The sequence below is a fragment of the Salminus brasiliensis genome, chromosome 9 (assembly GCF_030463535.1).
Source record: "Salminus brasiliensis chromosome 9, fSalBra1.hap2, whole genome shotgun sequence".
Taxonomy (NCBI): domain Eukaryota; kingdom Metazoa; phylum Chordata; class Actinopteri; order Characiformes; family Bryconidae; genus Salminus; species Salminus brasiliensis.
In genome coordinates this window covers 20,579,014-20,594,205 of record NC_132886.1, presented here as the reverse complement: position 1 = coordinate 20,594,205, position 15,192 = coordinate 20,579,014, and the positions used below count along the sequence as shown (strand labels likewise).

Below are 15,192 nucleotides of genomic sequence, written 5' to 3'. Positions count from 1 at the left end.
CACTGAAACATCATCAAATCACTACTTTCTCATGTGACTTCAATCTACTGTTGGGGAAAATCCTAAAACTGGAAATAACCATTCACTACTGCCTGCCAGTAGACTGCTGCTTGATTCCTGCTGGAATGCCCAAAGCCAAACATCTACACCAAGCTCTTGGAGTGCTTCTACTGACTTTACAGTGACTTAATATAGCATTGGCATCCTAGATATCTGCTTTTGAGGATGTATATCAAGGATGGGATTCCTCTCTCTTTGAACTGTTAACACACTCAGAATCAGAATGTGAAAGAAAATATTTTGAAAGAGCCTTTAGTCTTGTGGTATCACCTGTTTCCCCTAGGGTGGTGTTGTTTGACAAATAAGCAAGCTATGATAACCACATGATCACTGTGGTGACCAGTGCTGATATCTCTGACACAAGGTCTTAACATTTCTTTGATCACCCCTAGATCATTCCAGGGTGTTCACTTTGCTCCTCCCTTAAACATGATACTACAGTTACACCACAGAGCAGATGGTGTAATGTCGCCTTGGACAAGCTGTAGTTTCTACTCCTTTATTAGGTCCATTTGGTTTATGCAGGGGAATAGATTTGAGCTCCCAGTAGGCTGGGTGACTACATGTCCCAGTGTCAAATCATGGCAGTGCTACTTGGTTTCATTTTGTGCGCTAAGCTACTGTAGTTCTCTGTACAGTAGAGAAATGGTTCTCATACCAGACTAAATTCTGGTGCAATCGGGTTGCTGTGGATTTTGAAAAATGGCTACTCGGACAAAGCCTTATTCTGCTACAGGACACAAGTGTGTGTGTGTGATTGAGCACAAGGACTTTACAGGAAGCCATAACTGCAAAAGTGAGACCTGGGTCAGGGAATCAGGCAAAATATACTACACTGTAAAGAGAACACTGTGAAATGTACACTAATGTGCTGGCAGCAATTAGCTAGTAAGTTGCTGTAGTAAATTGTACAGTATACATACTGTACATTTAATCACAGTACCTATAAAATACTGCAATTTTTATTACAGTAATAATCACCGTACTGCATCCATTATTACAGCACTGTAACTGCTTTCACATTTTTATCACAGAAAATATTAGATTATTTAAAAATATATCCATAACACTGTTAAATAGGGTAAACAATAATCATATAAATTGACACACGTTGTCAAAAAAATATTTATTGTATCATTTTTCATTGTTCTTATTCTTTTTTAAAGCATTGGCACTAAATATAATTTCTTCATAGCTAGCAAGAGAAAACGAGTGACAAGCTTCACCAAATGGAGTTAGCTAGTGCTACCTAGCTAGTTCACTAACTCACATATGATAGGTAGCTAAGGTAATAGGCCACTTAGCATATGTCTGATTATCTAAAAGACTGGGTGCCTTTCACTGTGTACATTTCAGCTACATATTATCTAGTCTACTGTAGCGTTCTATGTTTATAAACAGTTATGGAGGATATTAAGATGTTCTTTTGTCTGTGTGACAGTAAAAACTAGTATCTGTAAACAAACCCTGCTCAAAAATACAGTACGGTGAATTACAGGATGAAATTAGAATTCAGTGGCGGGGGGTAGAATTTTGACCATGATGCTTTACATATGCTGTATTCAGGTTCTACAACCAAATTCTACAAGAACTCCTTTTTATACAGTAGTAATGCTGTGAAAACTACAGAACTCTGTTCCAGTGTATGATGTCTATATATGTACCCTTAAAGAGGAGCCCTAGATTAGATTTTTTAAAGGGGCCCTAAAATGTCAAACCTTTGGCATAGTTGAATAACGAGAGTTCAGTACATGGAACTTTCATACTACCAAAACATGACCATGGATGAGAAAGGTTTGTATGGGGATGATCATACTCTTAACCAGGGGTTTCAGTAGAATTTGGCAGGTGGGGGAACTCTAAGATCTGGGTTCAGTGGTGTGGCAGGGAAACATGCCTCACCTCAAAAATAACTCCCACATTGATTTGTACTGTGAGCTGGTCAAGCTTTGGGCTGTGCTCCTGCTGCTGTTCTGGTTCTGGGCTGTGCTGCTGCTGCCCTGCTGCTGCTGTCGGGTTTACTGCTCTTTGTAGATTTAGTCCGCTGCGTTCCACAATATTTTAGCAGGTGTTATATGGGCTATCAAACTATCATAGTCGTCTTCTAACCCCTAGCCGTAGTTTAAACATTGAATTTGGCAAGTGATACAGACGCTAACCATAGTCTAGAAGGATTGAGATGACTATTCTTTGATTGTTGACAGAAACGTTATAAATGAGGAGACCAGCCACTGGTGAAAATATGAATGGAAGTTATTGTGACGCTTAACATGGAGTCAACAATCCCCACCAAGTCCCACCTTAATGATCGGCTCGCTGGTCATTTTTTGTGTCAAACTCTTAAAACTATTTGTGAGGTATTTGTCATATTTGATCAGCTTTTAGTAACAGTAATCTGACCTTGAGTTTTGAGTATTTTGATCTTTCCCTATTCAAAGAGATAGAAGCCTGGTCTAATATGACTGGAAAGAACTGCCTGGAGGCGTTGCAAATATGGCCGCCGAGTGAACAGACTTGCCTATAAGGACTTTGTTTTTAAGGAGGTGCCAAGAGCTGAACGGAACGCCTGGATGCAGCAAACTAAAAATGAACTCACATTGTCATTATTATGTATAAGACTCCCAATCAGATTTCTTTCCTTATTAATAAAAGGTGTGCTACTTTGTCAAATTGTGCTACCATAGTGTATATTTATAGTTTAAACTATCCTAGTTGAATCAGAAGGTAGAGTTTTCAGTAGACTAAAGGTATCTCATCAGAAAATGCTCCCAGCAGAAGTATTGGTGGATTTACATCGCCATTGACACTTTTGTAACACTTAAGCAAACAATAACAGTAAGCTCAGATTGTTTAATGCACCCAGAAACAGAATTATCATTAATAATACATGAAAACATAAAAGATTCAGCACATGCACAGTATCACTAAGTAGCATATATTGATGGGCAGCACAACTGCACAGAACACCAGAACGTTGTTCCCAATCGTTCCAGCCCACTTCAACCCCTGTTCTTAAATGAGTGGCTAAACTATGAACCTGCTGGATCTAAAGTAATCTAATCTATCTTTACTGTATATTCTAACTCTCATTTTAACCTGATGTCTACTGATAAATAATGTAGCAGAACAGCGTTAAGATCTTTCATTGAATGTTAGCTTAGCAGCTTGCAGTTACCTTGAAAACAATAGATTAAACAGTGCTTTCACTTGGGATTTAAACATTTTTGTAGACGTTAAAACACATCTAATACATGGCATCATTTTTATTGTTTCATTATAATTTGCAAGGAGGAAACAAGTCTTTTACACAACATATTTTAGATGGCTCCAACTGGCTTTAGAGTTAGCTTTAGCATTAGCTTGTATGAAGGGTAGCTTTCCTACTTTTCTTAATTTTCTTAAAAAGACATTAGACTTTATTAGACATGAATTTCTTCAACATGCTGCCGCTAAAAGTCCTGGTTTGGAAAATGTGAACATTGGTTTAAAAAAAATTGTAATTAAAATTGTTGCACATTCATTCACATGTTTTCACACCTCCTCATCCAGGATCTCATCTGGAGCACAAACACAGCTTATCCCAAAGATATTGGAAGGAGCTCCATCCGTATAGAGAAAACAATGCAATGGGGGCTTTTTACCCCTCCAACCGATGTACGAAGTTTACATGTAATACTAATGCAACATTCCTTTTGCTTTTTCAGTGAGTAGTCTTCAGCTGGTCGACTGTTAGAATAGCTACAGCAGGTGGCCAGACACTCAAGAAGTGCTAAGAATCTGCAGGCAGGGTTGTACTCCAGCACACCATGCGGCCCAAATTGGATTTGGCTAAAGAGAAAATATCCACAGGCCACAGGCTGGTGTCGGATTGCTGCGGAAGTTAGCAGCAAGGTGTAATATGTCAGAGGAGTCAGGTATACCATTTTAAAGCTTAACCTGGCCACAATTTCCCAGGATTCACTTTAATTCACATTCAAATTGCTGAAACGTGAAGTAACTAATTCAAATAATGATTAACCCTTCAATCTTGACTTTTACACCTGTGTTAGTAAAAGAGAAATGTACTCTTTGAGCAGCCTCATGCCACACTACATGCCTATCCAGCAAATGTTGCTGAAAATGTGGTAAAAACATAATAGCCTTGTTCCTCAGTCACAATTCCAGTGTGCAGCTACAGTCAGTCAATTTGCTGCGATTCCAAAGACAGAATAAAATAATACTGATATCATGATGAAGGTTTTGCACACAATATTGTGCTCTGGCATATCCAAAATGTCACGGTCAAGCTCTATTAAAGAAAACAGCTGATAGGTCACTGGTCACAAGTTTGAGTCTCTTATGAGCATGATATAAATGTAGCACAGTGTGGTACAGTGTTACTAAAATATCTGTAAGATCCTTTAAAAACTAAAGTACCAAATATGATAGTTGTATCTGTATTATCATTACTCTAAATCTTTTATCAAATATCAAATAACGACAACCGGTAGTTTGATTTATAGTAAGTCAGTCATTCAGTCAGAAATACATTAGCGACTTTCTTAGAGCTCAACAAACTCAAAGCAAGAAACTCAGGACCAGGATTAAATAAGTTAATGAGCAACTGCCAGTCACTTGCCAATAGAGAAAGTAGAGCCAATAGAGAAATTAACCTTAACGTTTAAAGAAATGAACACTTCCTCAATCCTGGTAGTGAGAGCTGACCTGTAACCCTATAAAGCTCAGGTTAAGCAGCACAACAAGCAGAATCCCTCCTTGTTGTTCAAGTGGAAATGTCGTCAGGAGACCAATTAAAGCCTAGACAATCACAACCAACTAGAGCATGACCTGTTCTCCTGAGGCTCACATGGTCTATGCATACATTATGCAACTGCTTCAGTGGCATGAACCACCAAGGAGCTACAGACACCAACTGATATGCGTTTATATGACAGATAATATACTTGTGATCCCATAGATCCACTTTTGCTTCCTTAAAGCAGGGGTTCTGGTGGCATGGTGGAACTTTGCAGGCAAACGTTTTGTGCCATATTGCATCATCACTATACTAATACACTAGCAACCATGTGAAATACCAAAACAACCACCTAGCCACAGCCTAGCAACCACCTGGAAACCCTGTAGAAACTCTTGCAATCACTGATTTCTATTTCTGTAAATGAGATGTGCAAGTGTTTTTAGTGATGTTTAAAGAAATGTTATGAAATGAAGTAGTGATAATAATGGTAGTAGTAGTAATAATAATAATAATTATTATTATTATAATAATAATTATAATAATATTAGTCTGTGTTTTTTTCCTCAAGACCCATTCATCCAAGGCTAAGCCCGTTTAGGAGCCCTTATTTTTAAGAGCGTACAACTGATATCAATTGTGAAGCAGAAAAATATCAAGAATAAGAAAGTTTTAATATGGAATTTTACCTTTTTTTGGAACAGAAAAGAAAGCATTCTGTCTCCACAGAGAGTGCCTCCTCAGTTTTACTCAACGGTGCATCAATGGAAAATATAATTTGTATCTTATCCTAAATGTCAGAGCCTGCTCCTCTGCTCTAACAGTATCAGCGAACGCCTTCGCTGCCACGGCTACAGCAAACATGCAAGCAAAATACATCGCCGTTTCCACTTGATAATGTTCCAGAGTTATTATAACATGGGTAAATAGTGGAAAATCCTGCCTGAGGTGCAGAAAATAGCTATTTGGTAGGAACTAAGTAAATAGATTACTTCAATCTTTCATACACGGGGTGCATTGTTCATATTGTGACATGTTAGATCAAATTCCTGTGTGTTGTAATATTGTAACATATATATAGAAAATAAAACTATTGCAATGTTAGTTTTTTTTTTTTTTGCAATATTGTGCAGCCCTTGCAGGTTGGTTAAAATGCTGGAATAGCCTTGTTTATTTTCTGCATTCACTGTAACTATTCATATTTACAAATATGTGTTGCAAGCTGGGAAAGTTTAACTGTACTTTGAGTATTTATCTAATATTGGCTAATGTTAACAGTCTGACAGTGGTTAGGCCTTATATTGCCGTATATGAAGGAAACATACAGGACTTTTACAGACAGAATTGTGTGATCAAAATAATAATCATGTTCAATAATAAATTCAATAATCAATAATCTCACTCCCTCTGCCTTATGAGTAAAAATCATAAGAAAAAGACTAAAAAAAATAGAGCAACACAAATAGAGGATCATCATTCAGCTTTAATTTAAGATGCCATTCTAGTTTGATAAAATATGTGAGGAAACTTTTAGCTTTTTCATGCTTTTGTAACAAAAAATGTTCTTAATGTAATGTATGTTTGTGTAAGAGCAGCTGGTGTGCGTAAGTGAAAAGTTATGAAGGTGTGTCAGGGTGAAAACGTTGTGAGGAGGTGACCTCGAGACATAATTTGTCATATTTCATCACAGGTTTCTTGAGATAGACCAACCCACCACCCACAGAGTTTCAATTTAGCAAATTTCAGTTCCATTCCTATTCCAATGTTCCCATTTCTTCTTATCACTTGCTTAGATATTCTGCAGGGACTTGACTTCCTGAGTACATGGAGTTCACCAAGAGCAGAGGCAAAACCTGCATATCCTGTAGCTCACTAGAGGAAGGGTTGGCACACCTCTGACCTACAGTGTTGCATCAAAACCATGACATGAATGTTTCCGTTAATCCACAGAGGAAAACTAGAACTTGATTTAAAGGCAACTCAGAATGACAGTCAATGTTCATGTCATCATGTTTATGATACAGTACACTCTTGCCAAAAAGTGTCATTTTGCAGCAATGCAGCTGTATCTCTAAATAATCATTTTTATAAATGAGAGACTATCTATCTAGCTATCTATCTGTTTATCCATCCATCCATCCATCCATCTATCTATCACTATATATCTATATACATCACTATATCACACATTGCCCAGTCACAAAGGCTTCATAGCAGCACTTCTGTTCAGATGACTCCAGTCAGATACACACAGATTCCACAGACTCTTAAGATCATATCCTCAGAGCACACACGCACACATAAATCCTCAAACATTCACATGTGGCACATTTTTCCCTTTTATCAATCGGAATGACAAACAAGCTTAAAATGTACCAAGAGAGGAAACTTTCTATGTATCCCGCCGGGAGCGGGTCTGCAGAGGGAAAACGCATTGTCTCCTCAATGGGCTTCTCAAGTACTTCCTGGGGAAAGGCCTGCTCCATTCAGATACACTGCAGCCTCTCACTGCACACATTCGATTACTCTGTCAGATTACTCTTTACAATTAAACTGCTTGCACTCTGCAAGCAGAGACATAAATGACTGATAGAGACACTTGGCCTGGTGTGAAAATCATTAGTCTAGAGAGTGTTATGGTTTTATTTAAGTGGGCTGGTGTACTGCCGTAGTTTAATGAATGATGGAAAATGGTTTATACTGATTTTTTATTAACTGCTTATAGTGTATAATACAGCACTTCATATCTGGTACCTTTCACTGAAAAAATCTCTAGCTATGACAGGCTTGACTGGTCACCTCATTTCAGAGCTGAGGGCTGCTGTCATGCATGCTGTCTCCATTTTTGCCAAATCCCATTTTTTCGACCCTTTACATTATTATGCGGAACTGACCAATAAAAATGCTCCAAAATGACTTGGAATGAAATTGTTTTACATTGACTTCCATTAAAAGTTGAATTCTTTCCCCTGTAAAGTTGACATTTTGGAGATACAAGGTTTTTGTGTGTCAGTGATAAGATACCTTTATTCCATAACAGTATAAAATCCCCCTTCTGAGCCCACAGTATTTAACACACACCACCCACTTCTTTCAATACATTAAAATCTATGAGCTAAAGAGTTCATTAATATTTTATATTTCCTTAATATTCTACAAATAACTAACTGATTTGTGTGTGACAAAATATAACTACAAATTGCCATGAAGAGCTGAAGAGGAGTTTTAATTGTTTTTTTTTTTCTCTCCATCTTTTTATGTAACAGGATTAGACAGATGGTGTTCGGATAACAGTGGCCTTACATCACATTCTGGTGAGCTGCAGTTTAGGGCTTTTTTTCCCTCCATCACCCTCCGGCTTTCATCATTTTACTCACACAGCAGCGTGAACCGTGCCAGTAAATGAAAGTCTCAGTGAGCACAACCGGAGCATCAATCACGCTCTGCAACTCCAGACTTTTTCAGTTCTTCTCCCACTAGCGATGTCCGCCCGAAACGATTCACTCTTTTGAATCGAGTCACCAAACCCCATTCTCGTGTCCGACTGAAACTTCTACGTTTACGTGAATTAATACTTACTTCTATCACTGAACGTCATCGGTTCAAACGAATCGTCTCCCACACTGTTACATTCAACCCTGAATTAGCGTACACCTGCTCTCTGGAGACCACAGCCGACTTTGTTCTATGAGATTCACTCCCTGAATCGAGTTATTACACTACACGTTGGAGAGGTAAATAAAGTTAACCCTGGCTTGTGAATCAACGAACAGTTGAATCAGGCGATTCAGCTCATTCAAAAAGAATCGGTTCACTAAATGAATCGAACTCCCATCCCTGTTTCCCTCACCGAGCTCCAGTTAACCGTGAACCGACTCCTCCCTCTTTGCCTCTCGCGAGCTCCGCGAGTCGCGGCGTTGCACCGTGCTGTGCTGTGCGCGAGACTGCAGTAAACGAGGAGTAAACAGAGCGCGCGCACACCGGGAGGAGGCGAAGGGGGCGTGGCCTGAGCTCCGCGCCGTCAACGTCGTTAATCCCGAGTTTCAGGTGGCTGCAGTCCGCGCAAGCTCGAGCTCCCGGGACGGTACGACTGGAAGTAACGTGTGAGGGGAGTGAGGGGGGAGAAGGGATGAGACGTGAGATTTAGGAGAAGCGGGAGATGAGAGAGTGTTTAAGGCTTTAACGACTTTTCATTAACGCTCTCTTATGAAGCCTCGCCTCTTCCGCCTGTAGGACACTTCAGCGGGGCGAGAGAAACTCCGACTCCAGCTCGTTTATGGACTATATTTTGGTTTGTTATCGCTGGAAAGAGGCAAAGTTGTTGGACAGCTGTTGCCCTGCGCCGTTCGTCTGGTGAGTACTGCACCTTGCCGCGTCTGTTCGCTTTGTTTTGAGCAAACTTTCCTGCCATTTTGCCGTCGCGAGTGCGCATGTGGCGGAAATCTACCTGAATCAGGTGAAGCACTGGAACTGCCTCAACATCCGCGAGGAGGAACAAAACACCAGCAGCAGCAGCAGCAGCAGCAGCCACCACAAACAGGTTCATAAATTACAGTGGGTGTGTGGGTTTCCCCTTTGAAACGTGTGGCAGGTGAAAGCAGCTCTGTCTACTTGTGTTCATGTTCATATCTGAGAGCTTGTGAAGCTTCTTCTCGGCGTGAGGTGCTTAAAACAACAGAGGGGGAAAGTAGGGTTCGTATCAGTCCGCGTATCCGCGTGTCTCCCTCTCTCCACCGCTGGTAAGTGTGTAGCATGGAGGGTGCTTGTGTGTTAGTTGGGGGTGTTTTAAGGCACGAGTTGTTTCAGAGAACCTCACATCGATACTCCACCGTCGTTAGTTAGTTAGGTAGGTAGGACAAGCAGTATCAGGCCTTGGCTGTGCGTTTCGAAACGCAGGTGCCTTTCTCTTCTTTAACTTTACCCTCAGACTGATGTGGTTGTCCTGCCCTGTTCGCATTGGTCCTAATTATCTACCTCATCAAGAAATGTTTTCATATGGCCTCTAGAACCAGTATGTAAATTCCCCAAAATAGGATAGAAGTCAGCATTTAGTTAGTACTCATTAATCCTTTGTCAGATGGCCTCTAAAACCAGGTCTGGTTTGCAGCTAAGAGTTTGGCTGATACCAGGTATTTCTTAAGGTCACAAACGCAGTAGAACAAGATGTTTACCTTTCACACCCTGGGCACCAACAGGAAGGCTGATAAAGTAGTACGCTGTGCTGATGTGCTTATATAGCTAAATTATAATACTTATAATTATAATACCCCACCCCCCTACACACACAGCACTCTGCTGTAATAATACAGTAAGAGACAAAAATGTTCAAAGTGCTGAATAAATAAATTATAGACTTTACCATGACAACACCTTCATATATGATTGATGTAGTGCTGTCTTAATGCAGTCTCTAATCTGTTCTAGTAAAGTGTTGGGTGTACTTTAGCACCAACCCCCAGTTTACTGTAAGAGTTCCTGTAGTTTTACTGGGGACTGAGCTGAACAGCTGGATTGAGAGTTGTGTTGCCAGTTGTCATTACAGAAATTTGCACGATTATGTTACATTGTTGTTGGACATTTCTTACATTACACTTCAGATGTGAAATAATGTAAAGTCATTTTTCTGGGTTATAAATGTCACTTTGTTTTCTGCGTTTTCAGCCGTTTGATAAGATTACAGAATACTTTCAGTCAGCTCTGCTCTGCTGTCATTTTTTTTTTTTATTTCCTTCTCACATTGGTGTCAGCAGTACAAATGACTTCATTTACTGAGGCTTTATCCATTAGAAATGAAAAAAAGTAAAGAGTTAGAGTTTGCTGTGTCAGATCTTGTCTTTGCTCTCACTTTTGTCTAGGAGCAGCAGGCTCAGAATTTGCAGGCATGTTGAAAAACTGGCTGCTGTGTGCCGTGCCACACCACCACCCTCATCAGATTTAGGATCAGCTATTCTTTGTGTTGTGTGTGTGTGTGTGTGTGTGTGTGTGTGTGTGTGTGTGTGTGTGTGTGTGTGTGTGTGTTTCTGTGTGTGTGTGTGTCAGCCATGGTTGGAGAATGTGAGAATAATTGCCCACACTCACAGTGACGCCATATTTCCTTATGGAAATGAATGAAATAGTTGAGTGAGGAGGGCTTTTTTCCTATTTGGTGGGTTTGTCACCAGTTCTGTGGACAGCTGTTGAGGAACATGAAGTGATTGTAGATGGGTGGCGCAACTTTTGTTTTGAATTTGTTCTTATCTACCAGTGACCTAACGCTCACAGATGAACATGCTGTTTGAGGTTGTGTGTGTGTGAGTGAGTCAGAAAGGAAGTGATTATGCTTTTTTGTGTTTGTTTGTTTTTTTTTTTAAATGAAGGATTATGATAGGTGGAACAAATGCCCCCTTCATTGGACTGTTGGATGCTAATGTTTGTTCATTCATTTCTGGTAAATGTATTTATTTTTTACATTTAGTTATGAATGTGTTGTCAGGAAACAAACATCACCCCCCCAAAAAAGATACTAAGTAATTTAGGTAACTAAAATTCTGTCTGAAGGAAACTGTAGGCCAGTGTCTAATATTTTATGCTTAATATTTTCTAATGCTGATGCATAAAATTGATCGGTTGGTATTAACAGCCCAAAGTGTGCCAGGCCTCCACCAGCCTGGACTGTTGTCACAAGACAGATTGGGTTTGTATGTGTCAGAAATTGTGATTTATTAGACTGGGCTTCATTGTTTTCACTTTAAACTGTCCAGTGTTGGTGAGCCTGTGCCCACTACAGCCTCCGCTTTCTGTTTTTGACTGACAGAAGTGGAACCTGACATGATCTTCTGCTGTTGTGAATTCTGAGATGCTTTTTTTTTGCTCACCTCTATTGTACAGATTAGTTATCTAAGTTACTGTAGCCTTTCTGTCAGCTCAAACCTGCCAGGACTAGGTGTTTCCATCTGCCCAACTGCCACTCATTGAATGTTTTGTCTTTATTACACCATACTGAGTAAACTCTAGAAACTGTTGTGCTAAAAATTCTGGGAGCTCAGCAGTTATAGAGATGCTCAAACCAGCCCGTCTGGCACCAACAATCATGCCACATAGTCACTTTTTCTCTATTCTGATTGCTGATGTAAACATTAGCTAAAGCTGCTTTTCTGTACCTCCATTTTGTGCTGTGCACTGCTGCCACACAATTGATTTCAATAAACACAATCAAATATTTGTTTGCAGTTTTGTCAGATCTAATATTCTGAACAGAAATAGTCTATCATCTAAATATCTTTCGGTGTTAATAAAAAAAAGAATTATCTGCTGATCCCAAAATGATTCCTGATATTATAATGTGTCCCTAAATTGTAGTAAGGGGAATGCATAAAACAGAAGCTGAACAAATATTTGAATCCCATTAATCACAAAGAAATGAAAGGAAAGTTACGGGGGGCATTGTTACTGTGACGTTTATTGGCAGAGGCGATGGAAGCAGGAATACATTTAGGAAGTAGGTTGTCCTATTTGGGAGATTATATTCCATGTCAGCTGGTTCCTTGAAAGTGCTATAGGAAAGGGTTTTGTTGTGTGTTTTCCTATGTGCTGATAATGTGTGTGTGTGTGTGTGTGTGTGTGTGTGTGTGTGTGTGTGTGTGTGTGTGTGTGTGTGTGTGTGAGAGACTGAAACTGAGAACCGAGGAGTGTGTGCATTCCAGCTGGAGACATGGTGATGTGAGGCAAGAGTGTGTGCGTGAGTGTATGCGCAACCTGTTCTGTTTCGAACTCAAAGTGCTGACCGCATGTTGGAACGCAGTGCACAGCCAACAGGAAGTCCACACAGGAAACGGCCGCTGTATTGTTGCTGGAAGCCAAAACGTCCCGCTTCGGCCCGTCGGGAGTTCTGTCGCTCCTTCAGTGTTGTTTCAGAGTTTCAGGAGCGTGTCACGTTTCACCCCCCACACACTCGTTCACAAGCACTAAACGTACCTTCACACTATTGCCTCTGGAATTTGTGTGCGAGTCAATAGGAAGAGGATATTTTTTCAGAGCAGCAGTATGTGTCTTGGCTTTTTCCACAATAGTGTGCTGCTTCCTTTGGTTCTTGCATTAATATTTTATTAGAGCATAAATACAAAAGATACATTGTTCTCTTCTGTTATGTTGTATCTAGCAACGCCACCTGCTCTCTGTGAAGGCCATGCCTTTTTATTTTTATTTAACATTATTATGGCTGTTCAATTTCAGGACCCAGCTCTTTTTCTGAAGTTGATTTGAACCTGAACCTGATTTACAATATTGTTCTTCCACTTGTACATAAAGTCAGCATTTTCCGCCTGTTTCTTTCTTTCTTCCCACTGGATGTAACACTGCATTTCTGCCACACTTTAGTTTGTGAAAAGTAAAGTTTCTTACTGACTGGAAGTTAGTAATCAGGACCTGTTATGCCATTTTTGGTGCATATACATAAGGGTATCTGGGGAGCCTACCAACCCACAAACTATTAGTAAGATTTTGTGGGTATCCTTAGTCAGTGCACAAGTGACGAGTCATCTTTTTGAACTTATACCAACCTCTACATGAGAGGTTTCACCCACTGCTTTTGGAAAAGCAGTGTCTAAAAGCAACTGTGGGTCAAAGAACACACACAGGTCATTTTCCGCTTTATTTTGTACTTTTGAGCTCCCTTTCTCCAGAATACCCCTTGGGCACGAGGCGCGATCATGAGGCCTGGTTTATGAGACAATCTTTGCCACAAATGTGCATCTGAATCACTGGAGAGCATGCACATCACCAACAGATTGTTGGATATTGGGAAATGGGTTGCTACCATTTTCCAATATCCAGCAATATGTTGGTGATTCAGATGCACATTTGTGGCAAAGATTGTCTCAGAAAGCTGACTACCATATTTTCCCAAAGTGGCTGTTGCGTGTGTGTTTGTGGCATTATCTTCGTAATGAAGAGACAACAGTGTTTGAGGTTCACGGTTTATCACTTCCATGTACCGAACTCTCCTTTCTATTCTAAGGCATCTTTAAATTTGGAATGTTACTTGGCTATGAAGTAATTTGCATGTTGGTCAGTTTGTGAAGATGGGTTTTGACATTAAACATGCAGTGGTCGTATTACTAATTAGACAATTCATGTCATTAGTGTAATTAAATATGCTGTACCTTCTACAGTAAGTATGTCCTGTGAGGTAATCCAGATATATTTTAGTTCATAATGTCTGCAGCTTACAATCAAGTGGAGGGTTCAAAAATGCACGAGTTGCCGTTGGGTGTTGTTCTGAACATTTAAATCAAATAAATAAAATTCAGCTTTTTGTCACTTGGAAAAGCTCTGAGCAGCTCATCAGGTAGAAGTAATGTCTTCCTGGGAAGCTAAGGGAAGCAGCAGGATACAGCCCTCAAGGAATGAAGTTGTGTAACTGCTGTTTGTTCAGCTGTTTCCTTTAGGACATTAACAGCATTTCAGACATGATAGCAAATTGTCTTAATTATTGATTAATTATAAAAAATGGAAGAGAAGATTTGCTTTTTCAGGTGAAATGAATCTTCTTGCATTAACCGGCTTGTTTATCCCTGAGCCGTGGAATTTATCTGTGTAATGATCAAAGGCTTAATGAGTAGACTGTAGGAAATGATGTCACTTGGAGGCCTGACCCCAGTAGGAAGGGTGTGGACAGACTTGTTTGAGTAAAATAAGGGCTTACATGGTGACCTCATCAGGTCTTGCGGGTTGGAGCAGCAGGCATAGTAAGGAGAGAGAGCACTGCATAATTAGGAAACCTGTATAACTGACTGGGAACTGGGGACTGGGCGGAGTTCATTTGCAATTCATGGAAATAAATAATGTAGACACACAGTTAGCATAAATATCATAGCATGAATACACAGTCTCAGATTTTTGTAAAACCAATTCAGATTAACCAAGTCTTTGCTTGACACGTAAACAAATTTAGAAACGACACAATCTATTCTTACATAAGAGTTAATCGTATTATTTGCACTTATTAACCCTAAAGTTTCTTATTAATGTGCATTAGTGCTTAGTCCAAAACTAGCCTTAATCCAAGGAGTTGTGTAATTCAGCCTTACAACATACAGGGCTGTGGAAAAAGTGTATGCCCCATTTCTGATTTCTTTCATTTTGCTATATTGGGCACACTTGGATTTCACTTAAGTTTCAGATCATTAGTGTAAACACTTCGTAAACAAATACTTCTACATATCTAATAAAAACAACAAAAAATCTTTATTTTTAGCTGATATTTAGTTGTTGGGTGGGTTTGGTTGTAGTTGTTGCTGCTAAAGGTGGCACAACCAGTTATGTTCAGGGGGCAGTTACTTTTGTTCACAAGAAACAAGGGTGTTGCAGATTTATCTTGTGTTTCCTCATGTTCTCCTTATACTACTAGTCTTTTAAAA

At 39.8% G+C, this 15,192-nt stretch overlaps 1 protein-coding gene across 4 annotated transcripts in view; it reads left to right on the top strand.

The window, feature by feature from the left end:
• The first annotated feature begins 8,821 nt into the window (after positions 1-8,821).
• Positions 8,822-15,192, top strand: part of usp53a (ubiquitin specific peptidase 53a) — a 41,007-nt gene continuing 34,636 nt past the window's right edge. For all 4 annotated transcript variants that reach the window (XM_072687793.1, XM_072687795.1, XM_072687794.1 and 1 more), the window contains exon 1: positions 8,822-9,148. The gene's annotated coding sequence lies outside the window, so the exon portion shown is untranslated. The remainder of the gene's footprint in view (positions 9,149-15,192) is intronic.